The sequence below is a fragment of the Gorilla gorilla genome, chromosome 9, assembly GCF_029281585.2.
Source record: "Gorilla gorilla gorilla isolate KB3781 chromosome 9, NHGRI_mGorGor1-v2.1_pri, whole genome shotgun sequence".
Taxonomy (NCBI): domain Eukaryota; kingdom Metazoa; phylum Chordata; class Mammalia; order Primates; family Hominidae; genus Gorilla; species Gorilla gorilla.
In genome coordinates this window covers 71,925,968-71,945,349 of record NC_073233.2, presented here as the reverse complement: position 1 = coordinate 71,945,349, position 19,382 = coordinate 71,925,968, and the positions used below count along the sequence as shown (strand labels likewise).

Here is a 19,382-nt window from a genome sequence, read left to right as displayed (position 1 = left end):
TGCCTCCTAACCCTTGCTGCTCTCCAGAGCCCTCCAGAGCTCAGCTCTCCCCAGCTCCCCCAGGAGTCACCCACACCCCAACTTGCCCTTTTGTCACAACCAGGCAGTTAGAGTCCACTGCTCCCTGATGCATTCCACCTGCTACTGCATGGGCCCCAGACCTCAGGGCTCAGCAGTGCCCCACAAGCCTTCCTGCCAGAGAGGGTGGGGTCCTGAGGGCAGAAAGCTAGCCTGTACAGCCCCTCTCCAGCCCCTGAGCTCCTCAGAGCCCCGAGCAGGGTGATTATCCCAGCACGTGTCTGGCGGGGCCTGTCCAATGATCCAAAGTAACTACTGGTTCCCACAAAGCCCTTCTGTGGACACAGTCACATGGAGTCTTCATGCTAACCCTGGGATGTCAGCACGTGTGCCATCATCCTGTTTCACAGGTGTGGAGACAGAGGCACAGAGAGGGGACGTGAGGCGTCCAGGGTACTCAGATGATAAGTAACAAAGGTGGGCTTCGAGCCCAAGCTCATCGACCCCAGAGCTTTCATTTCATAGTCCTTCTGCCCCAGAATGTGTCCTGACTACCACATGGCACTGGACAGGGCATGTCTCCACTCTGTGCCTCAGTCTCCCTGCTCTCACAGTGGGAAGAAGATAAACCAGGCAGAGCTTGTCAAGCCAGAAGCCCCTGGAAACTGGGGTGTGGCACTACCCGGCCCCTCTGGCTAGCCCAAGCCTGGTGGGGGTCTCAGGGCTCAGAACCATGGTGCTGCTCTGAGTGGCAGCTACTAGGGACCTAGTGGTCCAACCCCTTGTCCAGAAGTAGTGGGAAACTGAGGCATGAAGCACCCCACTGTGACTGGGGGATCAGGGGAGTGTTGTACGGTCTATCTCCCTGGGACCAGTAGACAGCCTAGGAGGCATGCAGCCCCAGTGAGGCAGGGAAGGGCTTCCAAGATCCCCACAGGCCTGGGCACCAGGCCAGCCCCACATTGGCTAGCCAGGGGGGTGGCCCTACCCAGAGCCTACCTGACTGCTGGCTCCCTGGGGTCAAAGGTTATGCTGCACGGCTGGCCATCACAGGGCCTCCTCCATTGGAGCAGGGCTTAGGGGAGGGGCTGTCACTCCCACTTCTCATTCCTTCACACCCACCCATTCCCCAGAGAGGGGTCCAGGCCTGGGCAACAGATGGCCACTGTCTGGGGGCAGGAAGGGCAGGGGACTGTACGGGAAGGGTGGGGCAGCCACTCCAGCCCCTTCCTCGCGGCAGCTTCCAGAGGTGGGGGTGAGATGTGGGCTTCATTCACCTCAGAGCCTGGCTCAGGCTGGCTCAGGGAAGACAGGAGAGGAAGGTGGGTTAGGTGTGAGCATGTGTGTGCAAGAGTGTGTGCATGAAGGTGCATGTGTGCCCACCAGAGGTGTGAGCGTGGTGCACATCTGTCTCCCCCTCCCGCCTGGTCCCACTGGACTGGGCCGCCACCACCTCCCCTGTGGCCAGCTCCAGGCCTGGCCCACCATGGCCGCTGCCCGAGAGAGTGAGTGGGCGAAGAAGGAAGGGTGGGGCAGCCCAGCCCAGGCTAGGAGCCCAGGGGCTCTCAGCCCACCGAATCTCACTCCTGTGCTTTAACTGGGCGGGGCACCCTCAGCCTTGAGGTCAAACTCCCGTGACCCTCTGCGACTTGCCATGTCCCTAGGGCCAGACACCCACCCCCTAACAGCCAGATTCCCTGAACCAAAGCCAGGCTCCCTCTGGTCTGACCAGAGAGAAGTGGAATTGGATCCAAGACCCAAGATGCTATGTCACTTGAGAGAGCTCAGTCCCTCGGATTTCGTCCCTAGGAATCCTGATGGGCAGGCTGGACCCTCCACTGCCACCACACCAGCTCCCGAGGCGGTCATTCGGTCCTGGCTGCACCCCTTTTTCCATTCATTCATCCGTTCACTCGCTCTGCCCTACACGAAGCCCCACCTCTGCCACCACTCAGAACCAGCCAGGTGTCCCCCAACACACCCTCCAGAGCAGCCCTGGGCACCCTCCACACTCCCCTGAGCTCTCCTCTCCTCCTCAGCCCCTGGCTGACCTCCCCCAGGAAAAGCCCCTCCTGGCTCCAGCACCCAGCAGCATTTTTGAGGACATTTTCCCGAGCAGCATTTCCCAGGCGTCACGGGGGGGTGGAGGGGTGGGGGGCGGCAGGAACGGTTCAAGAAGAGCAATTTGCTTCTGGAGATAAATGCCGGCTCCTCACGGAAGGCATTCCCTCCTTTCTTTTCTCTCTTCCTCTCTCGCTCATGCTCTCTTTTTTTTTTTTTTTTTTTTTTTACAGTTTGCTAAATCTGTTGTAATCTGGTGCCAACGATTAATTCAGGCAGAAGGAGGGAAAGGGGCAGGAAAAAAATACTGCCACAGAGCTGCCTCTGGAGAGTGACGCGGGCAGGAATGGCCAGGACTAGCGCCCCGTGACCCCAGTTTTAATCCCAGTTTTAATTAAGCCATCCCCAACCAGCCCGGCCACTGCCTCCCTGCCAGCCAGACAATAGACCCCGTCTGCCCATGAGGATGCCCTTTGACCCCTTGAAGCAGAGCCTGCCGCACCTGGGGCCTGGCCGGACGTCGGATGCCTGGGTCCTGCGGTCTGCCTGGGAGGCAGTGTCCCCTAGTGGCTAGCTGAGCCCCATACAGCCGGGTCCGGGGCCCTCCAGGACACAGCCCCTTCACTCCCTTCTCCCTCTGCCTGCATCCCAGCCCACTTCCCTGCACCAGCAACATTCAGGGCTGGGGAGGGTTTCTGCGGACTCTCCTTCATCACTAATAGCTCTCGGTCCACCCAGGGCTACCGCCCCCGTCATAAACAAGCCCACATTTGTCTTACAGCCCATCAGATGCTGGGGCAACCTGTCTACGCAGGTGAACACACAGCTCTCAGGAAAAGGGGACCTGGCATCCCGGGCCTAGGAAGCCCACTCTTCCAGAGGCCCATCTGCAAGGACAGGCAGAGGGTCCCTGAGGCAGACCCAGGAATCCTGAGAGAGCTGGAGATGGATGGGCCACAGAGACCCAGGGACACAGCCCACCAGCCCCAGCCCTGGCCAGGTGCCTTGAGCCCCTCTGCCCTCCTGCCGGGGGTCTCCATGCAGCCCTCTCCATCCATCCTGTCCTCCAGGCCCTTGTTTCTGTCCCTGCCCTTCCCTGGCTCCAGCTCACTCTTCACAGCTTAACTCAAGCACCCTCTTCCCTGGGAAGTCCCCCTCAATCCCACCCCTCAGCAGGCCCCTCTGTTACTTGACCTCACCACTTTGCGCCTTCAGAGCCAAGGCTTCACGGGGAAGAGGTAGATCTGACTAATGTCTGACACCACATCTGACTGGAAGTGCCCTGAGGGCAAGACACCCACTGCTTTTGTTCCCCACTTTTGTCCCAGAGCCCAGCACTGTGCCTGGCAATAACTAATGCTCAATGATTATCTCAAGAATGAATGAATGAATGAATGAATGAATGAATGAATGAATGAATGAGCAGGAAAGGAGGGAAGGAGTGAGGGAAGGGAAAACAGAAGAGCCAGGGAGCCAGGTGTGCCAGAGGAGCACTGGTGGGCCAGCCCATTTATCCTCCATGGCTTCAGCCCCAAACTCCCACCCATACTCCTCCCTGCCCTCTCCCCCACCCTCACTAGCCACCAGCTCTGCAGGTTGTCATTTTAAAACCCAGGGCTGCAGGAATCCAGCAAACAACCTCCACAAAGCAAGGAGAGGCCCCCAAACCCTGACATCATCTGCAGAGCCGCTGGCCCGGGGGAGCGGCAGTGCTCTGGGGGCCTCGAGCGATGGTAAACAGGCAAACACAGGCCTGCACAAACACAGCCTGCTCCATGGAACCCTCTTGGCGGCTCCAGCTGCTGCCAGAGAACTCCAGGCAGTTTGTCCTGGGGGAGGAGGGCAAAACAGGGGTGCTGTCCTTTTCCCGTCTCCTCCCGGCCATCCAGTCTGCCCCACACCGCAGCCCTGGCCCTCTCACGGTGAGTGTCCCATGGCAGAGGACAGAATGCAGCTGCCTCGTGGGGCAGCCAGAGCCTGAACTTTGTCTCCAGCAGAACAACACAGGTTCTGAGGAGGAACCCCCCCCCCACCACCCCGACCTCAAACACACTCAGAAGGCAGTACACCGGGGGCAGCAGCCAGGGCCTGGGGCCTGGGCCTCCCAGAGGCTGGCGCTCTCCTCTGCCAGTGAGCAGGGAAAGCTACCCCCGGGGCAGTCCCCACCCACCCCACTATAGGCAGTTAGCATCCTCGCCACACCCACGCCCCTTCTTGTCCACCCACGCTCGCTCACCCACATGCCTCACGCACCCCATCCTATAAGGGGCCTCAGCAAAAGCCCTCCAGCTCCCCCTTGCTCTGGGGCATTTCCCACTGCCCCTTGGGCCAGGTACCAGAGTGGATGGCCCCTGCCTGCAGGGTATGAGGGCCACCTCAGTCCTCCCTGCTACCCCAAGGCCTGAAGAAGCTGAAAGCCCTTGGCCCACAGTGAACAAGGGGTGCAGACTAGGCAAGGGCCCCACATTGCTAGGCATGAACTCTGCTAGAAACCTCATACGCATCCTCTCAAAGTGGGTGCCTCCCCAAGGTAGGTACTGCTGTTACCCCACCCTACAGATGAGGAAGATGGGTCACTTGCCGAAGGTCAGCAGGCCAGGTAGAGAAACCCTCCCCAGGAACCGAAAGTCCTTAGGACCCTGTGATGGCATTCTAGTGTCCCAGGAACACAATCAACAGGGATGACTAGGTGGTTGATATCATTTCCAGACTCTAGAGCAGAAGGGCCAGCACAGCCAGACCCACACAGCCCCATACAGGCCCCATCTCTGAGATCAGGCCATGTCCAGCCCTGATTCTGGGGATGTCTGGCTGGCTGGGGAGGGGGCTGCTAGCCCCATGACTGGGCAGAGGTGGCTGTGCCCAGCTAGATCCCAGAGGCCTCATCCTCCCCCTGCACCAGAGCAGCCACTTGACAGCTGCCCCCGTGCTGGCCTCTGGGCTCTACACCCACCTCTCCGTCTCTCAACACCCGCAGAGTCAAGGCCACCTGGAGCCCTAGTCCTCTCAGCTAACTTTGAAGCGAGCACAGATGCCACCTGCTCATGTGTGCACTGCCCTTCCCTGCGCCCACACGCAGAACACCCAGACATCCTCTCTGTGGGACAACTGCTGTAAACCCCTGCGCAGGCAAGGAAGCCGGTCCCAGAGGGGAGGCTGCAGGCCCAGGGTCACCCAGCGAATGCGACACAGGCTCAGCCACCAGGCATCAATCTCTACAGAGCTGAGTCTGTACACCTCTGGCAGTGGGTGACCAGTGGGATGGCAGCACCCCCTCCCCATCACCTCCTTAGAAACAGGCTGGGCGGACCTCCCAGGGGCTTCCATGGGAGGCCTCGGAGATGGGGAGGAGGGGACACAGGGCGCTGCCACTGAGGGCCAGTGTGAGGATGAAGTCCAGTGACAGCACACTGGCTGGTGGTGGGAAAATCCGACCCCCCGACCCTCTGAAGTCCCTGCAGGTACCCTCAGCCCTTGAGAATCCTCCAGTCCAGGAGCAGGACCACTAACAACATGCGTCAAATGCACTTACAAAGCAGCACCCCGGCTCAGGCGGTGGCACTATCAACCCCATTTTACCAACAAGGGAAACTGAGGCACAGGGAGGTGGAGGGACCAATAAATGGTAGAGTGCGGACGCACAGACCCAGGTCTAGGTGAAGTCCAGGAGGCCACAGCTGCCTCGGGGGTGTGGGCTACGGAGCCTCCATGCTGGGGTCAGGGTGCTTTTTACTGAGGAGTATCCAGTCTCTGTGTCTGGGAAAGAACATGGGACTGGGTGCGCACACACACGCACACCCTGTGCCCATGGCCGACCCTTCAGCCAGATATGTGACAGCCCTCAGCTCTTCCTGCCCCTCACACCTACCAGGGCCCCCCTCACTGCTGGCCCAGCTAGGCAGCGTCCCCTCCCAGGCACGGGCCCTGTCAGCTCAGGCCATTTCCATTTTAAACCTTCTGAGGAAGCCCTGAACAGTCGCCCACGGAGTCAGCACCAGCTGACAGGTGATGTCTGCTCCTCTCCTCCTGGGGCTGGCGGAAGAGATGCAGTAGCTTTCAACTCCAGAAACTGGAATCTGGAGCCCCTGAGCGCGGCGGCTGCCTCCCCCGCGGCCGCCGGGCAGAGACAGGGTGCCCCAGCCACCTCCCTCCACAGTGGCATCGTGGGTCCCCCCCTACAGGCAGCCTCCTTCCTAACTCCTGAGCCACCTGGGGAGGGGGATGTGGAGAGGCTGGTTTCCATCCAACCCGAGGGCGTTGGGGCCGCGGTGAGGCAGGGCTGTTCTCAGTCACCCCTCACCTCCGTCCCCAGCCTTGGCTGTATTTATTCACATCAGAGCTCTGGCTTGGGCCTCGGGGGCCTGGCACACCCCAGCTGGGCTGTATTCTCTCAAAACTGCCCACCCTGGAGGGCCTCGAAGGCCTCCCGGGGCCACCGGGAAGGCTGTGGCAGCTCCCTGGTGTCCCTGCTCCACAACTTTCTCCTCCTCGGGGAGCTCTGATCAGCCACGGTTCCCTGCAGCTGGGCGACAACACTCCCCAGCCTTCCTCCCCGGGGCCTCCAGTGCCCGCGAGGAGGGGCGTGCGCCGCCGGGTCGGGCCGCCTCCTTGTCTTGAGAGCTGGGGGATGGGGGGTGCCCGCCGCCCCCTGCCCAGGCACCATGGTCTCACCGTTCCAGCCGCCAGGTGTACGGCCCCAAACCCCGCCCGGCTCAGGGCTGACGGTCCACAGCGCGCACAGGGAGGGAAGTTGGAGGCTGCTCATGCCCCCCTTGAAGTCGTTTTAAAAATAAAACCTCGCTCCAACCGTGACTCACGCGGCTGGTGGGGACGGGAGCGCGGCGCCCGGGCCGGCCGGCTGTCCCTGGCCGCGCGCCCTCCTCCGGTTCCCGAGTGCGGGAGCTGGGACCCACATGACCGGCCTGACGCCCCCCACGGGCCAGGCCCCCTCCCTGGGGGGTGCAGCGAGGGCTTGGACTAGAGCTCCAGCTGAGCCCCCGCCCTTTCCAGCCTCGGCTCGGGAGAGCTGAGCCGCCGGCCGCGCACCCCGCGCCTCCCCGCGGCGGGGCCCGCGCCACCGCTACTGGTGCTTGGCTTTTGACTCAGGGACCCCCACCCCAAATCCCAAAGGCTGGGCGTCCCATATCCCGCCGCTCTGGGGCAAAGCCAGGCTGCCTGACCCCGTGGCGCTTCGGTGCCCCCGGGCCCCCGGCCCCCGCCCCGTCGGCTCCGGCGCCCTGTACCAGACGCGCGGACCCCGACCCCCGCCCGGTGCAGCCAGCCCTACCTGCGCAGCGGCCGGGGAGGCGGGTCTCCTCGGGAAACTTTGCGGTGACGGCTGGAGCCTCAGGGGTTATTCCAAGGAGCGGGCGGGAACCAGAGCCGGAGGGCGCCCAGGGGGGCCCGGGAGAGGAGCCCCCGGCGCGCGGCAGAGCACGGTGGCGGGCCCGGAGCGGGGGGCGCGCGGCGGCGCATCTGCCCGGCTCGGGCGCCCGGCGGAGCCGCGGGAGGAGTGCGGGGGGTGCGTCCAGCGGCGGGGTGCGTGTGCCCGGGCGGGTGCGCTCGGCGGCGGGGCGGGGGCCAGCGGCGGTGCCCGCGCGAGCGGCGGCGGCGAGCAGGGCGCGGGGAACCAGGCTGTGCGGCCGCCTCTCCCCTCGCGGCGGCGGCGGCGGGGGCCGTGCGTGCAGGCGCGGAGCGGGGAGGGAGAGGAGGAGGAGGGGAGGGGGAGGAGGAGGAGGGGGAGGCAGCGGGCGGGGAGGAGGCGGCGGGGGCGGGGGCGGGGGCGGGGGCGGGGGCGCCGCGCTGCGCACTGGCCGGCGGGACCCGGCGCGGGAGGCTGCGCCGCTGCTCGGGGACTCTGGCCCAGCCGGGGAGAAGCGGCCTCCGCGCCCCCCTCCCCCGCCCTCGGCTAAACTGGCTGGGGGAAGGGCGGGTGGGGGAGCCGACCCCTCTGGGGAGTGGGGGGAGGGAGGCTCCCAAAGCCAACCTCCACCGCGGAGGCGGGGGAGAAAGGGGTTCTAGCTCACGCGCCGCCTCCCCAACACCCTCCTCTCCGCACCCACTCATTCAACCATCTCTCCAGCCATCCATTCATTCATTCATTCATTCATCTGTCCACCCGTGCATTCATTCACAAACAGGTACCCACCGCCTACTCTGCATGCCAAAGTAACCCCTTCCTTCCTGCCTGGCGCCCCTTCCCTGGGCAGACCCTCTCATCCGCTGCGTGCTGTAAACACCAGGGCGCTCCCCAGCAGTACCCCTTCCACCTATTAAGGGGGCAGTGCCAGGGTCGCATGCCAGCTCCCCCTCCCATCCCCAGCTGACGGTGACCTTGGCCAAGTTGCTGAACCTCTCCCAGCCTCAGTGTCCTGGATTGTGAAATGGGAGCGTTACTACCTAGCTCCAAAGGTTACTGTGAGAGATGAAGAAGACCTTGAATGGGAGGGTGGCTGGCCCAGTGCCTGGCACCTATTAGAGACTGGGAAGATGTTCATGCCTGTGGGTGGCATCCGGGTGGGGTGAGGGAGTGTTTAGACCAGACAGCCTCCTCTTAGCCTGAAAGTCCCCGTGCTCTTGGCATTCACTGGGACACTAAGTAAGGGACTCTCCCATATACCCAGCCTGGCCTGCCCTGGTCAGACCTCATCACCTTGTCAGTGGCTGCTCTGAGTCCCAAGCCTGCCCAGAGCCCCCACCAGGGCCCCAGTGCTCCTGATCCACCCTCAGACCACCCACAGTCTGGCTGGGACCCCCTCTGCCGGCCCTGCTCTTTGCTGTCCATCGAGGCCTGGGGGCCACCTCCCCTCTGGGATGCCCTCCCAGATCCCCTTGGGGAGGGTCCCCCCTACAGAGACTCCAGCACCTCTCCCCCTCCTTTCCCTGTGCAAACCCAGCCCTCTTGCGCCCAGTCCGGGAACAGACTGGGGCCTAGCCTGAGGCCGCCGCCTCTGGCCTCTGTGCGCTCTGCATGCGCCTCTTTGCCCTTCCTGCCTCTCCCTCCTCACTTCACCCTTCTAATTTCCCTCCTCTTAACTCCCTTTCTTCTTTCTCCCAATTTCTACTCAATTCACCAAACAGCTATTTTTTCTCCCAATTTTTATTTATTGCCCAAACAGCATTATACCAACAATAAAAGAAAGAAAAATCACCCACAATGCCACCGCCCTGTGGCGTCAACAGCTTCCGTTCCTCTGCTCCCTTCCAGGCTTGTCCATGCAGAGACGGCTGTAATTTTTACAGAGCTGTGGTTTCCGTCCCGCCTTCCCAGACCCCCAGATGGACGTGTGGCCCTGGGGCTCCGTCATTCCTCCATCCCAGCACTTGGCGTGTGGCTCAGGAATTATGTTCAAGCCTTCCTCCTCTTCTGAACTAAATGTCTTGAAGGAGAGACGCCTTTCTATCCCTGCCACCCCCACACCAAGCCACAGAGCTGGCACAGAGCGCGGGCACTCAATGCCTCGCAGTGGAATGGATTGTATGATTGTAGCTCTGTTTGACATGTCACACTTAGATATCAAAATGTTATCTTCGAGCCAGCCATGGTGGCTCACACCTGTAATCCCAGAGCTTTGGGGGGCTGTGGTGGGATGATTGCTTGAGACCAGGAGTTTGAGATAAAAAAATATATACAAAAAAATAAAAATAATAATTTTTTGGTGGGGGCGGCGTTTCGCTCTTGTCGCCCAGGCTGGAGTGCAATGGCACGATCTCGGCTCATGGCAACCTCTGCCTCCCAGGTTCAAGCAATTCTCCTGCCTCAGCCTCCCGAGTAGCTGGAACTACAGGAATGAGCCACCACACCCGGCAAAAAATAATTTAAAAAAAAAATTAGGCACCTGTAGTCCCAGCTACTCAGGAGGCTGAGGCGAAAGGATCACTTGAGCCCAGGAGGTTGAGGCTGCAGTGAGCTATGATCGTGCCACTACACTCCAGCCTGGGCAACAAGATCTTGCTGAAGCAGGCATTACCTCGTGACCCCAAGACAGAGGGCCAAGTCAATTTTGACATCAGCTTCCTCAGGGAGGTGCCTCTTGACCTGGGTCTTGGAGGGGCAGGAGGGATGTTCATGCAGACAGCAGAAGCTCACAGTTGCTGTGACGTGAAACAGCCTTGGCTTTGAGGCTCAGGAATTCTTGGTTAGAGTGGGGGACAGAAGCCGGGGGGCGGATAGTGGAAGATGAGGTGGCTGGTGTCAGCCAGGATGGGTGTGCAGGGTCTTAGACAAACCTGGAAAGCCTCGACTTTATCTTGGAAGGAGTAGGGCACCACGAGGGAGTGTCATTCCAGGAAGGGGACAGTGGGCTCTGAGAGTCAGAAAGATCGCTGTTCAGTCAACAAACCCTTGCCGAGCCCCTGGGAGCTGTGGGCTCTAGGAGGACACAGGTGACTGGTAATGGCAGCGTGGCCTTGGGCTGGAGGACTGAGCTAGTCCCTGCTGGGCACTCATGGGGGATACACTCAGCCGCAAGGGCAGCTCAAGTCACCTGGCGATGATTTGTAGGTTCAACCTTGAGCTCACCAAGCCCCAGCTTCCCGGCTCCCAGAGGGGCAGTACCCCACGCAGCCTGGTGGGGTGGGCCTTACCACTGGGCAGCCAAGGTCACCCTGGCCCTGCCCAAAGCATCCTTATCTCTCCAGCTGCCGTCTACCCTCTCTGGAGCCCCTAAATCTGGGTCCTGCTCACCATCCTGCAACTCACCAGCCATGGGCCCTGGGCACCATCCCAGCCTTGCTGTGCCTCCATTTCCTTATCTTAACAGGGCCATCTCAGACCTCCTAGGGCTAGCGAGAGTCCAGTGAGGTCCCAGGAGGAAAGTGCTTCGTATACAGTGAAGTACATGAAGTATACAATACGACTCACCATTATTAGACTGTGGTCAACTAAAGCTGGACCACCCCTGGCTTCACTTGGGCCTGTTCTCAGCTGGGGGCAGGGGAAGGAGGTGACTTGACTCCAGGGAGGAGCAGGGTCTTCCTCACTGGGGGGTGGGGTCTGTGGTCATCATCAGGGACCCTTAGCCCCAGGCTCTGTGCTGGGCATCCAGGCATGAAGCCATCCCAGGGCAGTGGTCAGGGGTTGGCACCAAGGCAAGGACAAATTGCAGATGTTCAGAGGGCACAACCCTGGCCTCAGCCTTCCCCACAGGCCCCAGCCTGGGTATCACCTCCAAGGAGGGATGGACTCCTAGCCCGGGGCCCCAGTGATGCCCCAGTATACTACGGGATGTTCACACGAATGCATGGATATGTAACCTCTGGGTAGACAGGCTGTGCACGCCACTTCAGGGACACCTGGCCAGCGCACATCAGAAAGCTCCAGCAGCGGCCGGGTGCAGTAGCTCACACCTATAATCCCAGCACTTTGGGAGGCCGAGGCAGGTGGATCACTTGAGGTCAGCCATTCGTGACCAGCCTGGCCAACATGGCAAAACCCCGTCTCTACTAAAAATACAAAAATTAGCTGGCGTGGTGGCGGATGCCTGTAATCCCAGCTACTGGGAAGTCTGAGGCAGGAGAATCACTTGAACCTGGGAGGTGGAGGTTGCCAGTGAACAGAGATTGTGCCACTGCACTCCAGCCTGGGCGACAGAGTGAGACTACGTCACAAAAAAACAAAAAAAAAAAAGGAAGGAAGGCAGGCAGGCAGGCTCCAGCAGCTTCTCTGATCCAAGTTCTAACTCCACTGTGCTCCCCTCCCACCGTTATGCACAACACAGAGGGCTGGGGCTTCTCCCCTCTAAGCACAAGGTCTAGGACCAGGAGGGTGGGCCCTGGCACAGAGCTTCAGGGAGAGCCAGAGAGCAAGACCTCCAGCCCAGGAGGAAAGTCCCAGAGAGGGTGCCCCAAGGAGCAGGCACAGAAGGGACAAAGCCAGGTAGGGTGAAGTCAGCAACCCCCAGGCCTGGTGCTGGGAGCAGGGAGGGGCCCAAGGCAGGTCAGACCAGGCCACTGGCACTGGGGAGGCTGCCAGCCAGGACAAGAGCACCCCTCCAGCCCTGCTCCAGTGCCTGCCTCCTCCTCATCCTCATCCCTCCCCTCAGCATGCTCCTGCCCCCAGGCCTTGAAACAAGGGTCTTACTTCTCTGCATCCTTCCGCCTCTCCAGTCCTAACCAACTCCTCCTCATCAGCCCAGAGCCTGGCCAACCTGTCATCAGAAAGGCCTCCCTAACCCCCACATCCCCACCACCCACCCACCTTCCTTTTTTTTTTTTTTAAGAGACAGGATCTACTATGTTGCCCAGGCTGGATTCGAACTCCTGAGCTCAAGCGATGCTCCCACCTCAGCCTCCCGAGTAGCTGGAATTGCAGGTGCCGCCACCATGCCCAGCTTCTAACCCCACCTTCCCGATTTGGTCACCTTCTTCTGTCTCCCTCCTCCACTTCTGTTTTGTAGCACTCAGCTCGTTGGTGATTGCTTATGATTTCTATGACTGCGTTTTTCATCTACCGGCCAACATGTCCACATCTCTAAGATCCGGGTGTGGCTGATTTTTTCTCTGGCATTGTGTTTGCTTCCTGGGGAGTACATACAATAGTAGCGTGACTTAGAATCACAGGCACCTGTGTCCAGTGATGTGTGTTTTGGGTTCCTGCGTGTCCCCAACCCCTGCTACAGTGTCCAGCATGTGAGGACAGCATGGTCAGGCATTGGTGAATGTGGCGAATGAATGAATGGACAGAACATTAAACAGGAGCGAGCATCAGGCTGACAGAGCCCTTCAAGGCAACAATGACGGAGCTGTCCCAAGGCCAACCATGATTCATAAAACTGGGAATTGCCCGGAGATGATGGCTCCTGGGGTTCTGGGGGGCCAGATGCACATCCAGCTACTGGGGAGTGGCTAGAGTCTGGGTGTGAGTTTGGGGGGTGATGGAGACATGACAGGGGAGATCAGGTCTAACCAGCTGCCCTTGGGTGGGTGGGGAGACAGACACCAGAGAGGGTGGGAACGCAGGCCTGGGCAGAGGCAAGACTGTGTCACCCAGGGGGTGGTTGTTCTACCTGTCAGCTGGTCAGCCCCCAGCCCCAGCAGGACTGAGGCGGTTGGTGGCCAGGCTTCTCTCATGGGCCCCTCCTTCCCTTGGGAGCTTCCTCTGCTCCCCACCAGTGACATCACCTCCTCTGCCCCCATCCCTTCCAGACACTCAGGGCTGCCTCTCCCGGCTCCCTCCCTTCTCAGCGATCATTCCCAGCAGAGGATATGCTTTTTGCGGTGATTTAGACCTTCCTTTACTCCAGCTGTCATTCACCTGTTACACACATCCCAAGTTCAGGAAGGAGATGTGAACTGTGTCCTGAAAGACAGCCCTATGGAGACACCAGCCTCAGCCAGGGTAGGGAGGGATGTGTGATGAGCAGCTCATGGGCATGTGTCCGAGAAGGGGGTGGGGGCGAGGCCAGCTGTGTAGGGTGGGCTGGGAAGGGCCTCCAGGAGAGAGACTGGGCCTTCTGGCTGGTGCAGAGTCTGTGGCAGGTGGAAGCAAATGGGGGCTGGACCCCCGGGACAGTGAGGAAGGGGATGCCATTGGGAGCGAGAGGTGGGGCCTGATCCAAAGAGAGGGTGGCAGCCCCAAGACATCAGGGAGCCAGGGGATGGGGTCCCTGTGACTGCCCGAGGTCGGGGATGCAGGAGGCTCTGAGATTGGTGCCTCAGAGACCTCTATTGGGGATCCCCCCACCCCGTCACTGTGCCTCTTCTGCCGGCCGCCAGATTCCCGTTTCAGGGGCTCCAAGCTCTGCAGCCCCCTCATCTCCCCTCCCGTTCCTCTGCCCCAGTGTGAGCTGCTTTATGGCCTCAGCCTCCCCGACAGCGCAAAGGCTCTTGAGGCCCAGCGCCCACATCCCAGCACCCGGCTCAACCAACCGCAGCAGGTGGCCACTCCCCACCTCACTGGGAACTCAAGCGGCTCCTAGCCCTTCCCCTTAGGTTGTCTCTGTCCCCCAACAGATGCCAATAAAGCTAAGGCCACAGATGGTGCCCTGGGGCGGGGAGGTGGGGATGGGAGAGTCTGAGGTGGGGTGCCCTGAGCCCAGGGTCCCTCTCCCAGAGTCCTGGGGCTGCAGAGCTGGGGTTGCGGAAACAGATGTCATCTTCTGGGACCCCTCACCTGCCCTCGCCTGCTGGCCGAGGTGCTCCAGGGGCAGGGAAGTAAGGAGAAAGAGTGTCCTAAGCCCAGGGTCTCCCTCCCTGAGTCCTGGAAGGCAGAGCTGTACTCCAGAGCTGGGGCTGGATGCAGTCACTCAAAGCCCCTTACCTGCCTGGCACAGGTGCTCCCAGCAGCCAGGCCTGGTAGGTTCTGAGCTAGGAGCACCAACGCCGCTGAGGCTGGGCACTGGGAGGAGCTGCAGGAGGAGGGGGAGGGGAAGAGGGCCAGCGCCAGTGGCAGGGGGCGGGGCGCGATGGGGTCGCCCAGCAACCAGCATGCTGCCGCTGCCGAGGAGGGATTCTTAAAGAGCTGAGCAGAAAGGCTGGGCCCCGGAGGGAGCAGAGGGGCTGAGGCCGGGCCTCGCATACCAATGGCTGCCACACTGACCTCCTCCTGCCTCCTGCTCCTTCCTTCCGCCTCCTGCCTCCCACCTCCCTCCACCCTTTTCTCTCCTCCCTCTGCAGCATGGAGCCCAAGCTGGGAGGGCAGGGGAACAGAGAAGAGGAGGCGCCCAGGCCAGGGGGGCCCTAAGGTAGGCAGGCAGGCAGGGACCAGGCTAGGGTCCTCTCGTGTCCCCACAGGACAAGGCCTGGGAGGGGTAATAACACAGGGCAAGGGGCACCCTTGACTCCAGACCCTCAGCACAGGCCCTGGCGCTGGGGACAGCAGGGAACTAGAAGGCCTGGTCCCCGGCCCACCCGGCCCTTCCCATGCGCCTCCCCGGCACTCCCCACTGGGGAAGCACTAGTTTTAGAGTCAGACACAACTGCTTCTTCCGCCTGCCCAGCCCCGCATCCTGAGAGTCCTGGGCAGCCTCAGAGGGTGAGCAGCCACTGGCTGCAGAGAGGCGGCGGGTGCCCGGCAGGCAGAGGACGGTGCTTCCTGGTGTCTGACTTAGATTCCCTGTGCAGCAAGTGGCTGCTGCCTTTCCTCTGTCTTTACTGAGAAGGGAACGTTTTTGGCCTTGGTGCAACACTTCGTATTCTAAAAAGCAAAGTGACAATTCAGCTGTGCCACCTTCTTCCAGTTCCTTTCCTTCTAGGGCCTTGGTTTCAAATCTGTGGTGGGGGAGGGGAACCTAGGTCAAGGGCTCCTTGCTGGGGGCCCCGGGAGGATCCTTCCACGGAAATTGTAGGCTGAGTGTAGTGCTTACAGGCAGCGTCTGGGGAAGTGTTCAAAGCGGTCACTGGGGGCCAGGGGGAGGCTATAACCCATAACCCCAGAGGTTAAGACCTGAGTCTCTGGGTGGGCTAGACATGAATGAGCTCCTTCCCAGCTTCCTTCAGAGGGTGGTGGAAGCCAGCATGGGCAGGAGGGTGGCAGGGCTACAGCTACCACTGTGTCTTCATAGACCATGTGCTCTTCCATTGACTGGATTGAGCCAGTTCTGAGCCAGTCGCATCCTTGATCCAGTCCCATCTCCATGGTCTTCTCTTTGGTCCCATGGGCTCAATCATGCTGCCTCTCCCAGCCCTCCTTCAACCCATCCTCAGCCACCACCATCCCTGCAGCCCCTGCCTCCAGGACCACCTCTTCACCCGCAGCCCCTGCCTCCAGGCCCACCCCTTCAATCTGCTCCCTTCCCCAGCTCTAAAGGGGGTCTTTCTAAAGGGCAAGACCAACCCTGCTGGTCCCAGCTCCAGCACCCGCCATGACACCCCATGACTGTGGGAGAAGGATCAGGGAGGGCCCCGTGGGCCTGGTCACCTCTCTGCCCTCCTCTCAGCCACACTCCCCTCTGCAAAGCCCCTTCCCCACTGCTCACCCTCTGTGACATCGGTGGCCTCATCAATGTCTGTTGAATGAATGAGTAGTCCTAAGAGGAGCTCTTAGGTGCCAGGCCATGCCGGCCTTTGGGATCCAGGAATGTACAAAGCAGATGAGGTCATCTCCCCACAGGCTGCCATGCTGTTAATAAACCAGCAAACACATCAGAGGATGAGGTCATTATGGGCACAGGGTGTGGGCTCCAGAGGAAATAAAGAGGCTGATAAGAGGAATGGGGCAGAAGGCCCTTTAACTGGGTGGTCAGGGGCAGCCCCTTAGAGGAGGTGACATTTTCATTGAGTCCTGAAGGATAAGAAGGAGCTCAGCTTGGGAAGAGCTGGAAGAGTGTGCCAGGCAGAGGGAAACGTATGTGCAAAGGCCCTGGGGCATGAAAGAGCCAGACCTATTGAAGGAAGAGAAAAGAGGCCAGGAAATTGTGGGGGAGGGGTATGGGATACAGCCATGCCTCCATGGAGGGAAGCATGGATTTTATTCTAAGTATAATCGGAAGCTATTGGAGAATTTTAAGCAGGGAAGTGACATGATCTAATTTATATTTTAACACGATCATCTGAACAACCACTTTGCAGAGCAATTTGGCAATAACTAGTAAAGTTAAGATATGCGCACTCCACAACCCAGCAGCCTGCTCCTAAGCGTGGACCCAAGAGAAATTCTGGTGCATGTGTGCATGGGGCATGTAAAGATGCTACTGCCACTGTGTTTGCATGAGACAAAACCAAGCATGCTTGACTGTGGGTCAGTGGGAGAATGGGTGGCTGGGCGTGGGGTAGTTCCACCATGGAACATTAAACACCAGTGAACAAGAAGCCGAGCGCAGTGGCTCACACCTGTAATCCCAGCCGTTACGGAGGCTGAAGCAGGAGACTCACTTGAGCCCAGGAGTTCAAGACCAGCCTGGGCAACATGGGGAGATCCTGTCTCTGTGAAATTTTTGTTTGTTTGTTTTCCCGAGATGAAAGTCTTGCTCTCTTGCCCAGAGCTGGAGTGCAATGGCACAATCTCGGCTCACTGCAATCTCCACCTCCCAGGTTCAAGCAATTCTGCTGCCTTAGCCTCCCGAGTAGCTGGGATTACAGGCGCACACCACCACGCCCAGCTGATTTTTATATTTTTAGTAGAGATGGGGTTTCACCATGTTGGCCAGGCTGGTCTCGAACTCTTGACCTTGTGATATGCCCGCCTCGGCCTCCCAAAGTGCTGGGATTACAGGCGTGAGTTACAGCGCCCGGCCCGAAAATTTTAAAATTAGCCGGATGTGGTGATGTGTGCCTGTGGTCCTAGCTACTTGGGAGGCTGAGGCAGAAGGATCTATTGAGCCTGGGAGGTCATGGCTGCAGTGAGCTATGATCCCACCATTGCACTCACTACAGTCTGGGCAACAGAGGGAGACCGTCTGAAAAAAAAAAAAGGGCTGGGCGGGGCCCATGAGAGCAGTGTGGGCCTGCCCAGATAAATCTTACAAGCATTGCAATGAATGATAACAGCAAACCGGGAGCTCTCGTTTATACAAAACTCAAAGACACAGAACCTATCTTACCTTGTTGAGGGGCACGCATAGTAAAACTCTAAAGAAAACACATGCCAAATCCAGAATAGTGGACACCTCTGCAGGGAGGGGGCTTCCGCTGTTTTGTGAGGTTGATTCATCCATGCAGGAAATGCATGGAAAAGGCTCATCAGTTGCTGGAAGAGGAAGGCATGAGGGGTGAGGGGCAGCTGAGGAGCCGCCTATGTAGGAGGCCACAGCAGCCAGGCCTCCTGGGATGGGGATCTGGGAGTCAGGGGGAGCCCAGGCTGGCCTGGCTGTTCAGAGCTGGTGCTCACTCTTTCCTCGTGCAAACCCCTGCTTTGTTTTCTACTAAAATAGCCCCAGCTGGGTATGGTGGCTCCTACCTGTAATCTGAGTACTTTGACTTGAGGTCAGGAGTTCAAGACTAGCCTGGCCAACATGGTGAAACCCCGTCTCTACTAAAAATACAAAAATCAGATGGGTGTGGTGTCGTGTGCCTGTAGTCCCAGCTACTCAGGAGGCTGAGGCCTGGCAGAATCTCTTGAACCTGGGAGGTGGAGGTTGCAGTGAGCCCAGATAGCACCACTGTACTCCAGCCTGGGCGACAGGGTAAGACTCTGTCTAAAAAAAAATTTAAAAATTAAAGAACAATAAAATAGCTTCTGGTTTTCTCCTTTTAGAAGAAAGCTGAATCACAGAGAGGCAAGGGGCTTTCTGGGGTCACCCAGCAAGCTGGGTGCAGAGGAACCCGTGACTCTTCCTACGGGGCAGTCAGGCCTGCCCAGCTGGGGCTGGGCCTTGACCTTTCCTAGGGGTCAAGGCTGCCTTCAAGACCCACAGACTGAGGGGTTCATGGCCGTCCTAAGGCCCCCCAACTCCTCCCTCATCTTCTCTGATGCCCTCCACCCTCCCACCCGCCAAGGCTCCCTGGATCACCAGCCCCTCATTCTTGCAAGGATGGAGACTGCCCGGCTGGCTGGGGCCCAAGCCATCTCCTGGTAATTGAGTTTCAGGGATGCTTATGGTTATGCTAATGTGGGATGCTGAGTGCCTGCCCCATGGCGCCCAGGAGAGGGGAGGCCCAGGCAGCAGCTGGGGGTCCTGCAGCGCAGCAGCTCAGTCCTCCCATGGAAGTCAGACAGCCCAATTCAGACCCAGCTCCCCACTCCCCAGCTGCATGACCTTGGGCAAGTCACTCAGCCTCTGGAACCTCTATTTTCTCATCTGTAGAGTGGGAAAAATCATAGGACCCCCTCAACGGGCTCTTGTGGGGAGGGCGAAATGAAAGAAGCCACTGGAAATACTTGGCCCAATGCATAGCACGGAGAACTTATTTGATAAATGTGTCATCAGCTATTTTTTGTTTCGTTTTAAAGTTTGGAAGGTCCTTCAGGGCCATGGGAATGGGGCGAGCCGAGTCTGCGCCATGAGCGAGCAGCTGACTTGCGTTTCTCTTGTTTTTGTGTTGCATGCTCATGGTATTCCATTTGGTGGAATGAACATGAATTTTTTACTTAGGAAAATAGCAATAAGTGGAAGGTGCCTGGGGACAGGGCTTGGAGAGGGGGTGTTGAGGGGGACCTCCATGTTGCCAGGGGTTTAGGGGCCAGCTTGGGGTGAGACTGGCCAGGAGCTTGGGTCTCCAGGGGCCCAGGCAGCCAGGCAGACAGAGCCCAAGAAACCCAGGCAGGAAGCAGACAAGAGAGGCCCAGGCCAGCTGGAACTGCAGCCACGCCATTTCAAACAGTGAACTGTGAGGCTTTTATGGGGAGAGGCGTGGGGGTGGGATGCCTCGATTAGACCAGGAAGAGGGGCTATAAAGTGGAGTGGACGTGGGCAAACAGGCAGGCG

The 19,382-nt window shown here is 59.5% G+C and overlaps 2 protein-coding genes across 5 annotated transcripts in view; one reads left to right on the top strand and one right to left on the bottom strand.

The window, feature by feature from the left end:
- Nucleotides 1-7,733, bottom strand: part of FLRT1 (fibronectin leucine rich transmembrane protein 1) — an 83,711-nt gene extending 75,978 nt beyond the window's left edge. Inside the window, exon 1 of the mRNA XM_031016346.3 lies at nucleotides 7,367-7,733. The gene's annotated coding sequence lies outside the window, so the exon portion shown is untranslated. The remainder of the gene's footprint in view (nucleotides 1-7,366) is intronic.
- The window catches only part of MACROD1 (mono-ADP ribosylhydrolase 1), a 169,102-nt gene that overhangs the window by 124,449 nt on the left and 25,271 nt on the right, over nucleotides 1-19,382 (top strand). The window lies entirely within an intron of this gene.